The sequence below is a fragment of the Pongo pygmaeus genome, chromosome 9, assembly GCF_028885625.2.
Source record: "Pongo pygmaeus isolate AG05252 chromosome 9, NHGRI_mPonPyg2-v2.0_pri, whole genome shotgun sequence".
Classification (NCBI taxonomy): domain Eukaryota; kingdom Metazoa; phylum Chordata; class Mammalia; order Primates; family Hominidae; genus Pongo; species Pongo pygmaeus.
In genome coordinates, this window is record NC_072382.2 from 113125568 (window position 1) to 113143152 (window position 17585).

General features: G+C 47.6%; 1 long non-coding RNA gene across 1 annotated transcript; it reads right to left on the bottom strand.

Annotated features, from left to right (window-relative positions):
- Positions 1 to 734: 734 nt before the first annotated feature.
- LOC129008335 (uncharacterized) lies at positions 735 to 7480 on the bottom strand. Its single transcript, XR_008492530.2, has 5 exons — positions 5389 to 7480; positions 4774 to 5070; positions 2409 to 2530; positions 1331 to 1474; positions 735 to 1233 (listed from the first exon to the last, which is right to left on the bottom strand). It is a non-coding gene; the product is annotated as an uncharacterized LOC129008335 (long non-coding RNA).
- Positions 7481 to 17585: the final 10105 nt, after the last annotated feature.

Sequence of the window (17585 nt, forward strand, 5' to 3'; positions counted from 1 at the left end):
ATAAAGATATCCTTTTTGTACTCATTTTACAGATAAGGAAATTGAGGCTCACAGTCATACCTAGTGAGAAACAGAGCTGAGACTTGCCCAAACCAATTACCTTTCATTCCATTCAATTCATTTCTATTAGCATTTCAGTGAGAATTTATCCTGGCCAAGGCAATAGCAGACAAGCTGCTGCTGGCATCATTCTGAAGGGTAGAAGCAGAGGGCCTATATCAGAGTGTGTTACAGCAAACAATGGAGGAAGGCTCAGCAGTAGGTTCTGATCGAAGAGAAGGGGACAGATGAGAGCAGGTAGGATGGATGTCTTCCAAGAAGGTACAACCAGAGCCTTCCGGGAACATGGCAAAGTTGGCCCTGAATCCATCCAGAAAACAAGTCCTTCATATTACAACTGGAGACATGTAGAGGTAGCTCCAGCCAGGCCACTCTGCCCTATCTAAGACCCTCCCCTTCCCGCCCCCACCTCAGCTAGCTGCAGTGGTGTGTTACCCTTCTGACTGTTCCGTTCGTTCAGCGAAATGTCAGTGTAGGAGCAAACTGAGAGTGAATGTGTCTTTCATTTGCCAATTAGTCATGTACCACTTAACTGCTCACGTGTGTGATTTGAGCACGTGTGTTACATGTTACTTAATTTTTCCTTTATTGGTGATTGGTTTAATGAAGTTGCACATGGGCCAGGATGGTCTTGTATCTAATTGGCTTCCCCAGAGCACAAGGTGGACGCAGAGTGCATGTTTAATAGATTTTTATTGATGGATCGCCTCTTCTAGAGAACAAAACCAGAGCCCTCAGTCCCTCAATGCCCCACCAGGGAGAGCAGTCCAGGTGGAGGAGATGAGTCCTGAGAGCTGAGTGGGTCCACCTACTTGGGCTGGCCTGATGGTCCCTTCCTCGCCCAGTTGAACCCTCCTATCAGAGCTCAGGGAATCCCTGACACGCCTCTCCTCTCCTCTTTCATCTTCATGGGAAACAGAAACCACCAAATGTGGGTGTGTGGTGTGAAGACACTAGCTGGTGTTCTCGTCCAGGCAGCTGTTTTGCTGTGTTGTTTTCCTGCCCCTTCCTGAGAAGATAAGATCTGGACAGGCTTGTGATTCTCTCCCACAGACCCTCAAAGGCAACAAGCAAGCCAAGTTCATTTCTCAGGCACCTTCTCAGAAACACACCCCACATCAGTATGTTTAATGAGATCCGGGTCACTTGAAAGCAACAGCGAAAGCAGCTTCCCTAAAACACAGGGCAAGATCAGTGCCTCCTCTGAGCTTCCCTTTCTTCTCCCAAGATCCCCAGGCAAAACTGATTTGCATGGGCAGCCAACTTGTACCTCCTAGAAGGAAACTTGAAGCCTGAAGTCGCTGGAGATACCAACACCTTCCCCAGCTGTAGGGGGGCCAGGGGAGATGAGCACTTAACAGAAAATGAAATTTGCAGGTCTTTGGGGAGGCTGGGGAGAGGGAAGAAGACTGCTCTGGAAAACACAGAAGGAGAATAAAAGACAGAAACAGTTAAAAAGAATCAATGACTATGAGCATAAACTCTGCTACCCGGCTTCAAAATGGGATTGCAGTTGCAAGATGGCCCCAAGATATGAACTAACTCCTCTGGGACCCAGATTGAAGCCCAGGTGGCAACTGCACCTGCCTCACCCAGTGCAGAACACAGAAAGTCCTGCTCTGCAAAGCCCTGTGACTGGCTTACTGTTACCAGTGACCCCCCTTCCCCTGCAACCCAAAAGGACGGAAACCTAATTTTGATTACTCTTCCTTCCTCCAAAGCTGCTTCTCCTTCATTCCTCTACAGACCCCCTTATATTGTAAACTGGCAGCTGATAACACCATTCACTTTCAAACCAATGTTTACTGAGAAGTCAGAGGAAGTGAATATAAAAGATAGGGCTTGCAAAGATAGAGGGCAAAAGAATTGGAGATTTCTTCTTCTATTTGAAAGCATCATGCCCTCCTGACCTAGGTCCCAGAGACCAGGCTAGAGAGAGAAAGAGAAACACTGAGGTTCCTGGTGTATCTCCTGATGTGCAAAATGGCAGGAGGAGGAGGCTGGTATTGCTTATGGCCCCACATGACCTAAGGATGGCCTTTCCCAATGGTGAGCCCAACAGCCTCCCAGAGAATCAGGCCTCCAGAGCAGAGCTGGGAGGGGAAGATATGGCAGCCCTGGAGGCTGGGCCTACGGGATGGGGGAAAATTAGAGGAGCCAGAGACCCACAGTTTAGAAATACAGTGGAGGCCAGGTGCAGTGGCTCATGCCTGTAATCTCAACACTTTGCAAGGCTGAGACAGGAGGTTCCTTTGAGCTCAGGAGTCTGCCATCACACTGGACAATATAGCAAGACTCTGTCTCTACTAAAAATCAAGAAAAAAATAGCTGGGTGCAGTGGCACACACCTATAGTCCCAGGTACTCCGGATGCTGAGGCAGGAGGATCACTCGAGCCTAGGAGGTTGAGGCTGCAGGGAGCCAAGATCACACCACTGCACTCCAGCCTGGGCAACACAGTGAGACCTTGTCTGAAAAAAGAAAAGAAAAGAAATACAGTGGAACGTGGCAGCTCCTTTGTTGTTAAGTTCCAGGATATTTTTCATTCTGGGCAGCCTAGGGTGTCTTTAGCTGTTAAGGGGAAAGAGCTTGGAGGATGTGGGGAAGGGAAAGCTGGGGTACTACTGAGGGTTGAGCCTGGTAGGGGGATGGAGTTGCCTGGACTCAATCTTCAGGGCCTTCATCAGTTCCTTTCCTGTCCCCTGGATAACAAACTGGGCCTCTCTTCCTCTCTCTCCCTCTCTTTCTCTCTCTCTCCCTCTCTCGTTTTCTCACTCTGGCTCACACACACACACACACCTTTTCTTGATTAGATCGTTACATTCAATCCTAGGTAGGTGTGCCTCTAATTTCGGGTCCCCAAGCATACACACCCCAGACCTCAAGGGACTTTGGTCTGAGGTCAGGTCGGAGCACAGACAGATCTGAAATGCCGTTAGTCACATCATGGAATGGAGTGAGTTGGGTGCTTCAGGTAGATCCAGAGTACACCTTGGCTCTCACTCAGTATTATTTCTTAACAGCGTGAAACCCCCAGGACATCCCGACAGTGTCTGCCCTGGGTGGGCCAATGTGAGCAGAGAGCACGGGCTTTGAGGCTGGAGCCCCTGCATTTGTATTCTGGCTCCACCGCCTACCCTGTCACCGTGAGAAAGCGGTTTGACTTCTCTAAATCTCCTTTTCCCCTAGGTAGGAAAGGGACAGTAATGGTCCTTAGTAGGACTGAATGAGATACTGTGTAGGCCCAGCACGGTGCCTGAGCAGATCAAAAACTCAATAACTCATAGTCATTCTTATTTTTAACAGCACTTCCATTATCATTGTTATCCTCCAGGTCAGGAGCCACGCTGGGCCTGCAGTGAATTTTCTTAGAGTAGATTTTTGAGGGAGCCGGTCCCCAGCTCTTTCCAGAATCCCCAGAAGCTATTAAGGATGTCTGTGTACACCCAGTTTGCCATGTTTAGTTAAACCTTGAGGGACTCACGCCCCAGTGCAGCCCACGGGGTTTTTGCAGAGCTGATGACTAATATTTTGTAGAGAGTCTGATGACTCCAATACACCTGCCTTATGTCCCTGGGTCTGAAACAGCTTTCTTAACAGACTGAGAGATTCACTACAAGGACTCTCCTTTGTCAACATTTTACCAGCCCTGATGAAGGATTAAAAATTATGTTAACCAGCAGTTCTGACTTGGCTTCTGTCAGTCACAGCTTTGCATGGCTGCACTTGCTTCTCTCTTCCTCTTCCTCTTCCTGTCCCCTCTTTGCTGATCTGGACTCAGCCTGGTATTCTTGTCACAAGGTCATCGCCTAGGTGAGCTCAGCTCAGCGTGAAACAAAACAGCTCAGTCCGTACTGGGAGGAGGGGACCCTCCTCAATCCCCTGCCTTCTCACAAGTGGGCTCTTTTGGTTCCATCTTGCAAAAGCTGGGCAGAAAGAATTTTAATCTGAGCTCCCGGAGCCCTTGGACACAGGGACAGCATGAGCTGCCCCTAATTCCTTGGGGGCTGGGTGGTCTGCAATCACTCCCTCATAGCACTGTCTGAGGGTTGACCACTCAGCTTGCAAAGATATCTAGGCACAATTTGTTTTCAAAAGGCTTGCATGTTTGTTATTTTTTGAACGTTGGCTTTAGATCAGTTTGGGTGTTGTCCAGAGAAGAGCCACTCTGCTTCGGCATTGAAGCGTTCTCTCACTCACGCTCTCCTCCCTACTCCCAAGTGTCTTGAATCACTGCTGCATTGCAGGTTCATGCATCTGGACTGTTTTCATGTTCTTGGGCCATGGCGTGTATTTTATAAACACACGGTCAGTTTACACTGCCTGGGAACTTAGGGGATTTCCTCTCTGTGGGAAACAGCTGTGAGGAGCTTGACCAAACTTGGCTTTGTGGAGAGTAAGATGTCGCCTCTGATCATCCACGTGGGGCAGCTGCACTGGCTGTGTTCCTGTTGTTATGCCTGAGGATTCTCCTAGAAATCTAAGCTAAGAAGGGAAGCTCATTATGCTCTCCTCCCTGGTTTCCAGTTTAGTTGTTCATAAGTGATTTTGCATATCATAAGACCCCATGTCTGTTCACCTTCACGCCGTCTGCCAGCAGCACCTTAAGCCATCTGACTGCTGTGGGACCTCTGAGGCTACAGAATTATGGCATCATAAAGCTGGAAGGGACTTTAAGAGAGCCATTCGCCCAACACATTAGATGAGCACTTACTATATGCAAAGTGCTGTGCTAGATGTCATGGGTGAAGGAAGGTGAGCAAGACCCAGCCTCTTTCCTCAAAGAACTGATAGACTTTAGGCTTGGCCGTCATCGCCACAAAGCATTCTGTGTGACCTTCGTCTTCAGGTGGGCTCACGGTGTCCTCCTTAGTTCATGCCCCCTGCTGAGCACTATCACAGCACCTCCTATGCTGCAGTGAAGTGATCCTCGCGTCTGTCTTCCGCACAGAATGTGAGCTTCTGGAGGGCGGGACCAACCATGCTGGATGACATTGAGATTCTGCAGCTCCTATCACAGGGTTTTCATAAAGGGGAAATAAGAAGAAGAGTAGAAACACTCTATTTACTAGCTACTTAGGCTAACCACCAAAACCAGAGGAGGTTGGTAGCTACCTGAAGCAGAAAGAACTAGAGAAGCCAAAGGGATACCACCAACCTTGAGAGTCCATGAAGAAGCTGGGAAAACTGGAAGCATCTAAGCCACCGTTCTCTTGGCCCTTCTGCAAACCCTCTCTGCCACGTCTGCAGGAGTTTGTTTTAGTTCACTAGGGCTGCCAAAATGAAGTACTGACTGGGTGGCTTAAATAACAGAAATTTACTTCCTCACCATTGTGGAGACTGCAAGTCCAAGTTCAAGGTGTCAGCGGGGTTGTTTCTTCTGGGAGCTCCTCTCCTTGGCTTCCAGATGGCCGCCTTCTCTCTTCGTCTTCACATGGACTTCCCTCTATACCTATCTGTGTCCTAATCTCTTCTCATAAGGACACCAGTCATATTGGATTAGGGCCTACTCATATGACCTCATTTTACCTAAATAACCTCCTTAAAGACCTTATCTCCAAATAGAGTCACATCCTGTGGTACTGGGGATTAGGAAGTCAACCTATAAACTTGGAGGAGAAGGAGGAGGCTGCACAATTCAGCCCATGACAGAAGTTAACACTGATGCTCAGAGAAGTGCCAGTGAGTCCCTGATAAAAGCCACAGCCAATCAGTTCAGGAACCAAGAATTAGGCCTGTATCTGCCTTCCTTCTTGGCTGACTGACAACCCTAGAGATACAAAGCTTCATCCAGCACTGGTAACCGAACTTAACTCTATTTTGCCACCACCACTTCCTGTACGTGCCCCTCGCCCCTTGGCCTCCCCACAGCACTGGTACTACCTGAGGTGTCTGTATTTGAGCCAAAGGCAAGAGAAGGTGTCAATGCGGAAGAGAGAAAGAAACATGTCTCCCTTGGGACTAGGATGGGAAATGACACAGATGGAGGCAATTTCCAAGGAGAACCAGTGGCTCGCTTCCCAAGCTTGTAAGCAGAACATAGAAAAAAGGTACAAATGCCCTGGCTAGATGGAAGAGAGCCAAGCCACCAGCAATCACCAGCAGCGGGTCTCTGACTGCCAGCCAGGGCCATGGCGCTGCCAGACAGGAACCGACATGGAGCAGAGAGAGAGGCCTGGCAGCGGGATGGCTTCACCTTCCACACAGCTTTTGCTGTTGGCTTCTGCAGGGTCATGAGTCCTCAGCAGCCTCAGTTCCCAGAGTATCTCTTCCCACTATTGGGTGCCAGTTGGCTAAGTGTCGTATTGGAAAAAGAGTATGGGATGTGAGCTTCTAGATGAACCAACCCATTATAATCAGACTCGGCTTAGTTTGGCCACACAATGCCAGGACAGCAGGGAGGTGTTGCTGACTCAGCACCAGGCACCCAAGGACAGGCAGGTCCAGAAGTGGCTTGGGGTAAAGGAATCTACAATGGACAACTGTAGTGTCCTAGAGATGCTTAGGGTCCAGCCATTAAGCTGTAGTCCAGTTCTCTAGGCAAAGGAATGTAGTCCAGTTCTCTAGGCAGAGGAAAGTTCACAGTCTATCTTCTCAGCTGCCCCTGAACCCAAGTCTCAAGGTGCAAAGTCCTGGAGGACTTGCAGAAACCAGCTGCTGGCTTGTCCAGGAGATATTAAAGTTTCCTTTAAAATCATCCCAGCAGTCCAGATGACCTGCTCTTCAATCTCATCCTGAAATTGCATCCACAGCAGGGTAGACCAATCTGAGCAGCCAGCTCTGAAAGTGAAACTAAGGAGATCATAGCCAACAATCCTCCTTGGACCAGGTGGCATTCTGGGCTTTGCCTGGAGAAAGCCACATTTTTTACACAAAGACCAAAAGACTAAGGATCAGGAGAAAGAAGGCAGTGGGCATGGTAGGGTGTGGACTCTGCCTTAGCAGAGACTCTGGGGGAGATTAAACAGGGGGAGATGAGACCATGATCATCTCACAAGAGTTAAGCTTCAAAAGTCACAGGAGCTGTATGGAGAGCTACTTTGCCCACCTGTGGTTCTCCCCTGTAATGGGTAAGAACAAGAAACAGCATTCAACAATTTGAGACAGGAGTTTGTCTAGTAGAAGGCCAGAGGGATTGCAGTAGCAACCTGGTGACCCCATTCATTCATTCATTCAACATATTTTTATTGAACACCTAATTTGTGCCAAGCATTATGCTGAGTGGTTGACAGAATAAAAAAATAAACTAACAGGCCTTACTCTCATGAAGCTTACATTCTAGCAGAGAAAAAGAATCAATTATACAATTCAAAACACTAATAATTGTAATAAGTGCTACCAAGGGCTTTGAGAGTACATGATGGAACACAATCTTGGAGGTCCCAGAAGCCTCCCTTGGGAAAGGGACACCTAGGCTAGTCCCTAAAAGGTGAGAGGAAATTACCTAGAAAAAAGGATGGGATGGGGATGGGAGAGAACATGCCAGGAAAAAGGAGTAACTTATGCAAAGGCCTTAAGGCTGGAGAGAGCATGACAGAATCAAGGAACCAAAGTCCCAAGTGGCTGGAGTCCAGAGATTGGTGTGGGATGGATCTCAAGAGCCTAGCTCTCAGAGAGGGCACCTCATGCAGGGCCTCGTAGACTATCTAAAGGGTTTTTATCTCTAAGAGCAGCCAGAGCCATAGAAAGGCTTGGGGGAGGATGAGATGGCATAATTAGCTATGCTGACCTGAGCATTCAGCCCTCCCCTTTACCTAATGTTGCCTCCATACAAAGGAGGAGACCTGGCCTTGTGTCTGAGTTCATCATGATCTGAAAAACTCCAAACTGGACAATTCATGAGAGCTACTTTGCTTCCAGCAAGCAGAGCTAGTCAACCGATTCGCAAAGACAAAATTTAGGTTTGCACGTGTGTTTCCCGAAGGGCAGGATGTCCCTGTGGGCTCCCATCTGGCTACCAATTAACTGATGTCTGCACCTTAGAGGTGCAGACCCGCCCAGCTTGCAGGAAAGAGAAAATGGGGCTAACTTCCCCAGCAATACTATAAAATAAGGCTTACAAAAAGTAGAAGGCGGCTGGGCGTGGTGGCTCACACCTGTATTCCCAGCACTTTGGGAGGCTGAGGCAGGTGGATCACAAGGTCAGGAGTTCAAGACCAGCCTGGCCAAGAGGGTGAAACCCCATCTCTACTAAAAATACAAAAATTAGCCAGGCATGGTGTCAGGTGCCTGTAATCCCAGCTACTCAGGAGGCTGAGGCAAGAGAATCGCTTGAACCAGGGCAGCAGAGGTTGCAGTGAGCCGAGATCACGCCACTGCACTCCAGCCTGGGCGACAGAGTGAGACTCCATCAGAAAAAAAAAAAAAAAAAAAAAGGCAGAAGACATGGCAGGTCACAGCAATTTTTCATGATACCATTGAGACCAAGCTCATGGGAATTAAAAGGGCCCAGAAGCTGCTGGAGAGCAAGTCAGCCTCTCCCCATCTCTGAAACTCAGGAAAACAGTCCCTTCTCTATGCACCAAGAGAGAATCTCTAATTTATTATTCCAATAGGATTCTCCTAAACTGCTTCAAGCCAGTCTGTTTTTTTATCCCAAAACAAAAGGATGCAGGGGAGGGTCTTCTGGTCTCAGCGACCTTCATAAGGGAGCCCCAGCAAATCCTTCCTCCAGCTCTGATCCAACCGTGCACCAAGCTCAATCTCAACCTAAATATTCAAGGCACAAAAACTGATCATAGAGGTCCCCAGTAAGGGCAGAGTGGTTCTAAAAAAAAGACCACACTGACACACTTCTGCTGGACTTCCTCTCATGCTCATGAGAAATGGCTGCTGTGCGTGGCCTCTGAGACCACCCAGGCGCCCTCCTGCTGGACACTCAAGATGGACATCATAGTGCTCACACCACCCTGCCACCCCAAGAGTCCTGGAAATGCATGTGCACACAGGCCTCTATCACCCTAACGCTCTCATGGCCACCAAGCACAGGCTGGAATAGAAGGATGTGTCCTTTGACCTTTTTGTCCCCTCTTCCCAGACTGAGCCTGGGAATCAAGTGCACAGAAAGACAGTTAACCTGAATCACCATGTGGCAACGCTCCTATTTAGAACCTTTGTGCCTCAGGTGCAGAGGATCAGCCAGGGACAGGACAGGGTGACTCCCAAGGCCAGAAACAGGACAAGGTCCCTCCCCTGCCCAATAACAATGGACACGAGACACCCACAGGACACACTCAGGAACTCCAAGTTGTCTTGGCCTCCCCCATCCCCAGCTGGCAGCCAATCCCCAAAAGCAGCCATGGGTGGAGAGGGAGGGCAGTTTTGGATTCTATAGACTATAAAGCAGGTGCTGTGGCAGCTTCGGTCTTAGTGAGGCTGCACGCCTCTCTGTTTTCCCCCACCTTAGTGCGACTCCCTGTGTCAGGACATCGGTGCATTTTCTCCCCCGTGCACTGAAAACAGTGCATTTCCATTTCTTTTCCAGCTGGGGACTCTGTAGCCAGTGACTCCTGACCTGGCTGCCCCTCAGCAGACACCTCAGGTTCCTCCGGCAGAAGAGACCCCTGTTGGCCACTCCTAAGCCCTCCTCAGGCGCCTAGATAGCCGCTCCACTCCGAGTCAGCAAGAAGGGCCACCGCAGTGACAGAGCTCCCTCTACTGACAGCTCGCTGTGGTGGCGGGCCCGGGAGACGGAATGAGGCACTTTCTCCCCTAGAAATTAGATTCTGGGAACACCTTCCAACTCTCCCCTAATCCACTGCTCCCAAATAAGGGCAGCATTATCTGGAAGATCCTAAGAATCAAATCCTTTTACATCAGTGCCGTATCTCCGTTGCCAAAACTTGAAATAACACCCAGGACAGGCCCTTAGCCCAGCCTGGGCCAGACTAATGGCATGTGTTCCAAGGTCCCCACTGCACCGATCTCAAAGCATCATGTGCACCAAACCATTCAATTAAGCGTTCCTACTAACTACCTCCCAGAGAGCTAGTCTACCCCTCCTCAAAGGAATTCTTAGACACCTTGCCCACTCTTACACCACAGGCAGCCAAGCCCATGCTGACAACTTCCAAAGGACCTGTCAATATCAATGACAATAAATAATAATACAACACGCTTGGTTCTCCAAGTATATGACATTCATTTAATCCACAAAAACAATGCCACCACCCCCAAAAAATAGATGTCACCATCAGATGAGGAAATTAAGGCATAGAAAGATGAGAGACCTGCCAGGATGAAAACTCAGCTCCTTACACATAAAGACTACTTTCTGGAGGAGCTGTGAGCTGAGGACTGTTAAGATGAAAGGACATTGGAACCAGGAAATCTCCGAGGCCTGAGCTCCTTTCAGCGCCCTGCCAGAAGAGGAGGCCGAGAAAGCCAGACCTCTCTCTCCCCAGGTGCTAAGTCACCACAGAGACCCTCCCCAGGTCACCACAGCCTTAGAACCACCACCACCAGTGGCACCAGAAGCCTCATGGAGGAGCAAAATAGGTGAAGGGAAATGAGCACAGGCTCAGAGGCTTGACCAGCCTTTCCCATCCTGCCCATCACAAGAAACATGTTCTTCAGAGAGCTCTTAGCTAGAGAAACACTAAAGGCCCTCACAGGTTCATCTTTAGGGCATCTCCCATCCACAGCCCAAGTCCATACAATCCAGTGCCCCAGGATGCTGACAGCGACACGGATAGATGATGCTCAATTTGGGAAGCAGCAAGGGCAAGGAAAGCAAGGAAACTAGCCTGGGCTCTAGAGCTGGGTGACTTACAAAATGTTGGTGTCACTATCTAAAAATGAAGGAGTCAAGAGCAACACCGTGGGGTGAGAAAGGAGATGATGAGTTAACAGGAAAATGCCCGGCATCTTGCCCCACAACTTGGCATGGAATTCAACTCAATATAATTTTTGCTGTAAGATGACAATGTTAATTTGTTCACATTTATTAGAGTTGGTTAATCCACCCAAATGATTCATTTATTTGAGGCCAATAAACTGAATGCTAACTGGCCTCGAAGTCATTCATCATCATTAAGTGGTAAGGGTATGTGGTTATTAAAAAACCAAGCCTGCAGATAAAAGATTTACTGGTCACTTAAGCATGTGTTTATTAATTCAATAAAATTAGGCCAGATGTAGTGGCTGACACCTGTAATTCCAACACTTCGGGAGGCCGAGGTGGGTAGATCACCTGAGGTCAAGATTTCGAGACCAGCCTGACCAATATGGTGAAACCCCATCTCTACTGAAAATACAAAAATTAGCCAGGCATGGTGGCGGGCACCTGTAATCCCAGCTTACTCGAGAGGCTGATGCAAGAGAATCACTGCAACCTGGGAGGCAGAGGTTGCAGTGAGCCAGGCTGTATTGGGTGCTTTAAAAGATTAATAAAAACAAGCCTGGTCCCCAAGTAGCTCAAACCTTACTAGAGAAGAGACGAGAAGTACCGAAATAAATGCAAACGATGTCAAGGGCCATGAGAGGGGACAAACTGCCATGGTAGTTTAGAAAGCGGGTGAGCAGGTCCTTCTGTGCAATCACAGAGGGCTACATGAAGGAAGGCGCCAGACCTGGGAAAATGGGTAGGCATGGAACAGACATTTATCATGGGGCACGCATTCCAGGCAGAACGTGTGCAAAGGAGGAGGTAGGAAAAATGAAGGGTATTTTTTAGAAGGAGTAAGGATACCTAGAAGACAGTGGCAGCATTTCTGGGTAGGGGGTTCACAGGTGTTGTTGAGGCCCTGCTGCACGCCAGGCACTCTGTACCATAGGCAGCCTCTATGCTGATCACGAAGATAAACGCATACACAAAACACACAGGAGCCCTGGCCTCATGGAGCTCATAGTCCCTCCAAGGATACGGTCAAAAAAGAAGACTGGAGAGCCCCCAGTGCCGTCCATTTAAGTAGCCTGGGGACTTGGGGGTTAGCAATGGAGAGTTAGTGACAGTTTTTAATGCTGCAAGGTTATGATCAGCGCCTTTTAGAAGATTAATCTGGCCCGATAGTAGAAGAAAAACTTAAGAAGAAAGAGGGAAAATATTGAAAGTTCAGTTAAGAAACTACTGTAGTACCCAGATGAGAGATGATTACCAAAATCAGAGCAGTACGTAGGAAGAAAAATAGGGTATGAATGCAAGAGATACTAACCAAGCAGACTACACTCAATTTGGGAACTAGCAAGGGCAAGAAAAGCATGGACCTGAGTCCGGGCACAGTGGCTGACGCCTATAATCCCAGCTCTTTGGGAGGCCAAGGTGGGAAGATTGCTTGAGCTCAACAGTTTTGAGACTAGCCTGGGTAACATAGTGACACCCCATCTCTACAAAAAATTTAAAAATAGCTGGGCATGGTGGCACACACCTGTAGTCCCAGCTACTTGGGAGGCTAAGGTGAGAGGATCACATGAGCCCTGGAAGTTGAGGCTGCAGTGAGCCAAGACTGTGCCACTGCACTGCAACCTGGATGACAGAGCCAGACCTTGTCTCAAAAAAAGAAAAAAAAAAGGAGAAACTGACCTGGGCTCTAGTGCCTAGGTGATTTACAGAATGTTGGCATCATTATCCAAAAACCAGGGTGGCATCAAGAGGAGCACAGCGGGACGAGGAGGGGGTGATGAGGTCATGTGGGGTATGCTCAGTGTCTTCCCACAATGAGGCAGTGGGTGGTTCAGTCAGAGAGAGGTGAGAATTGCCAAGAAACCACGAAAGCAGTGACAGAAGGGAAGGGAAATGAAAAAAAAAATGGAAAGGAGGACTGGATTGAGAGTGGTTGTATCTACACATTGTATAGATCCTCCTGGCAGAAGACTCTAGCACCCATGGTTCTCTCTCCATGTCTCCAAAGCTCCTTGGAAAGACACTTTATTTTGCAAAAGAAAAGGAGAACACACAATAGAGAGAATGTACTATAGAAATATGCATGGCAAATATGGCAGGGATAGGAAAAGGGGTTTGCATTCTAGCGGTGGTGGGTGGACAGGGTGTTTCAATCTGCAGTGCTCCCTTATAGCTCTAGTACACCTTGGGCTCTCCTCTCACAGTGACTCTCCCTCCATGCTCCAGAGACCCTGACTCCTCAGTTTTCCCATTGCTACCAGAGCCCAGACCAGCCTGAATTCCAGATGATGACCACCACTGGATGAGAAAAACCAGATCAGAAGTCACCCTCTTCACCAGCACCCAAGGCTTCTTCACCTACACTCCCCTTACCACGCCCCTGTATCACACTGCATCAGAGGCAGGCAGGCCCGGGCAGGTTTGGCACAGCCAGCTCCCAGGCTGGTGTGGGAAAGTTAGCATCACCCCGGAGTTTACTCAAAGTGTATGTGCCTTAACAGAGCATGTTTTCTGGAGCTTCCCTGGGAGCTCGCCAGCGCCGTCAGAACATTTCTCAGTCTTTGCAAACACAATTGATTTGCAATCGCACCACTGAAGTCACAAAGACAGATTGAAAATCAACTCCCCACAAAGGATATTATTTCCTTGAAGAGACCTAGAATGATCTCAGTGACAGAGTTTCTTCATAAGTGGGTAAGAAAAAGTCCCTACCTGCCTCCATTTTCTATTGGAACATCTCTTTTTTCTCATAATGCTGTTAAATATACCCCAGCAAAGTGGAGCTACTAAATTGAAATCATTAAGAAAGGATCAGTTCTCTACTCATCTCAGCTCTAGAGACTAGAGGAAAGGTGAGATCCATTCACAATAAGATGCTCTTCTTTCTGGAAAAAGGCAGCCACATCACAGACCTCTCTGAGCTGTGAAATTGAGCAGGACCCTTTGGTAGAGGCCTAGAGAGAGGGGCCCATGGCGGTCAAGAATAATCATGGCCGCTCACCCAGCGCTGCCGAACACCCAGACATGGGACCTCTGCTCACAGCTCTCAAAGGACCACTCTGATCTCACCCAGGCAATATGTGGCCAACTCCATATAAAACAACAGAAGAATAAAAAGAGATTTTTTTTCCTAATAAATATTCTTCTGCCACTAATCCACCCTTTATAACTGTCAGGCTTCATGGGGCTGGCAGAGAGCCCATCAGATAACAATGCAGCTGTGACCTGAGAAACGTGAGAAGAGGAGCAGATTAATAAAGATGAAAAACATGTTTGGTAACTGTGTCTGAGGGGAGGTCTCAGGGGAGTCTTTAGAGGGATACTCTGGCAGCTCAGGGACCCCAAAACCAATGCCACCCAGAAGCCGCAGCTACCCCAAGGGGAGGGGTCAGTCAAATGTGGTCCCTGAAAGCAGGCAGCTGACTTCCCTGACTTTCTGCACAGGCATTTGCTACCTGAGCCTTCCTGGGTTGACTTCATAGAATATGACAATATGTCATAGATGATGACAGGAGTCACATCACAAGGCACATGCTTTTGGTTCCCCCCACACCGAACATTAGACTGAGGACACATACAGCTCTGTGGGGAGGCAGCCCAAGGCGGTGCCATTCTCCCCTCCTGCTCGCCGACGAGCCCCCAGCAAGCAGCTGTGACAAAGCAAGGATGAAGTTACAGGGAGAAGGATTTGACTAATGGCCGTATTTTCCTCGCCAAGAGCTAGGATAAATGGTCCAAAAAGTGCATAGGTAAGTATGGAGACGTCAGGACAGAAAATTTCTGAGTTAGGCCTGTCCTGAAATATCTGGGATTTGGTAGAGTATAGAATGGAAATACTGGTCTTCTAGACTGTGAGATGACAAAGATTATCACAAAGATGGAAGGGGAAGAGGAAGAAGATGAAGGAATTGAGTTCCCTTTTAAGACCCTACACCTTTCTCCATCATCATCTATGATGACGTCACAAAGAAAAGCCCCCCAATTCAGTCCCTCCAGATTTCTTCAAACCCCACCATATTGTTTCTGCTGTTTTTCCTTGCATCTCTGTCCTGCAATCCTCGGCAGGCCCTGCTGACCTACAGAGTTGTGCAGAGCCTCCAGTCAGGGACCTCTTCCTTTTGCCAATGCCTGGGGACTATGGCATTGGGTCACACAGTCATTCCCCCAGGGGAGCAGACTGACAGCGGACTTGGGGAGAAAAACAATCAGGTATCAACAGGTTCTTCGTGATCCAAATTAAATTCTAGCCCAGAGGCCCTGAGCCCTAGGACACAAAGCTCAATGTTAGGTCCTGTCTCTGAACTTCTCTACGCAGAGTTACTCAGCCCCTGACTATCCGCTGTTTGGAGCCATTCAGGGGAAGTGGGGGTGCAGGCATTCATTCCACTCCCACTCCTAAAACAGGCTACCAGGGTCTACCAGTGTGAGAGGCAAGAATTTCTGCAAGGCTCTTCAGCTTCACGGCTGCCTCAGGTTCATGGTAACCAGGAATACAGTGTGAGGGTCTCATTAGCTCCAGGAAAAGGAAGGCCGGTGATAGACTGCTAGCTAAATAATTAAGCAAACATGCAATCACCAGTAACATTTACAGACCACTCACTATGTATGTTCCAAGCATCATTCTGAGCTCTCCCCATTCATGAATTTGTCCCATCCTCACAACTTACTTTTCTTAAATTGAGGTAAAAATCTGTATGACTTAAAATTTGCCATTTTAACCATTTTAAAGTGTACAAGTGAGTGACTTCCAGGATAGTTCCAATGTTGTGCAACCATCACCACTATCTAATTCCGGGACATTTCAAAATACCCAGTACCCATGAAGCAGTTACTCACAAAAACCTACTTTTGAGGGAGGCGCCCCCTACTGACAAAGCTTAACATCATGCTCGCTCGGTAGAAAGGAGACATCTTGAGAGACCAGTCAGTATTGCAGGGCAGATCCCAAAAGATGAACTTGGAACTGAGAGGCAATAAATGAGTAACTGGCACGTTACTCAAATTTTACACATGAGGAAATGGAACACGGGAGGTTAAGCAACCTGCTCAAGGTCACGTAGCAACTGATGAAATCAGGCTGATTCCAAAATGAGACAGACATTTGTGTCTAGAAGGTAAAGGTAAAAGTCAAGAATAAAGATGCTTTGCATCTTCTCAGGCATAAACAGGGGTTTATAATTGGTAAACAGATAAGGTGTCCCTGGACTTGTTGAGCAGATCTAAAACTAACAGGAAAAGGGACATTTCTGGAGCTTTGAATCAGATAGTTTTAGGAAATTCAGTGAAGAATACAAAAAGGTAGTAAACTCCCAAAACTCATTAGCTATAAGAGACACGGGGCCACACAATTAGGCCAAGAAGTTCTGTAGCAACTGCTAAGCATTTGTTGAGCAAAGCACACTCCTAGACACAATGGAGAACGTAAAGAAGCAACTCCCCAACTTCAATTCTTCTGCTGCTGATCCCACCTGCTTTCTCATATCTTCCAAGGTTATACACTTTCTTCAAGTCCTGCTGTACATCCCACCATCCTTAACACTCCAGAGGCTTTCCTGAGTCTGTGTTATTGTTGGTGTTTTGTTTTGTTTTTCCCTTGTCTTAGTGTACCTAAATCCTATCCCTTCTGATTAGTACAGGCCTCAGTGAGCTCTTTCTGCTGAACACAGCTAGCACATCATAATAGTAAACGTTTATGGTACATTGTCATGTGTTGTTAACCCAAAATATCGGAGATAGGTCACAGTCAATTCAGAAAGTTTATTTTGCCAAGGTTAAGAACACATCCATGACACAGCCTCAGGAAGTCCTGACGACATGTGCCCAAGATTGTCAGGGTACAGCTTGCTTTTATACATTTTAGAGAGGCATGAGACATCAATTGATATATGTAAGCTGTACATTGGTTCGGTCCAGTAAGGCGGGACAACTCAAAGTGGAGGCTACCAGGTTAGAAGTAGATAAAAGACAAAAGGTTGCATTCTTTTGAATCCTTGACTAGCCTTCCACTGAATACACAATTTAGTTTGGCTTAGTGAATCTGCATTTTTACATAAACACTAGGGCAGAGGAAGTAATCAGATATGCATTTGTCTCAGGTGAGCCTCAGAGGGATGACTGAATTCTGTCTCTCCTTCGTCCACAAGCAATTTCCTTGTAGGCAAATTGTAAGGGAGGTAAGTGTCTTCTTACCTTTGTAGCTATCTTATTCAGGAATAAAATGGGAGATAGGTTAGCCTGACCACACGGACACCATTACCAGCTTGACTTTTCCCTTGGCTTAGGGATTTGGGGGGGTCCCAAGATTTATTTTCCTGTGTCAAACAATTGTTAGCACATGACTTCATTTTGTCCTCACCAAAAGAACCCAGATGAGGAAACTGAGACCCAAAGAGGTTGAATAACTTCCTCAAAGTCACACAGCCACTAAATGGCAGAATCAAGACCAGAATCTTGGTTGTTTTGATGCCAAAACCTATTAACCCCAGATTAAAGTGCCTCTCAATTGAGTTTTCACATCACAATGCAGCCCTTCATCATATGGAGCTACTATTGCCTCTAATTCATTTATGATATACTGGCCTTTTCTTTTTACCAGATTAAAAGAAGGCAGTCACCACATACACAAAAGCAGCTCAGCATAGTCTCACATACAGTGATTAATTTTGTTCTCTTCTATGCCCCCATAG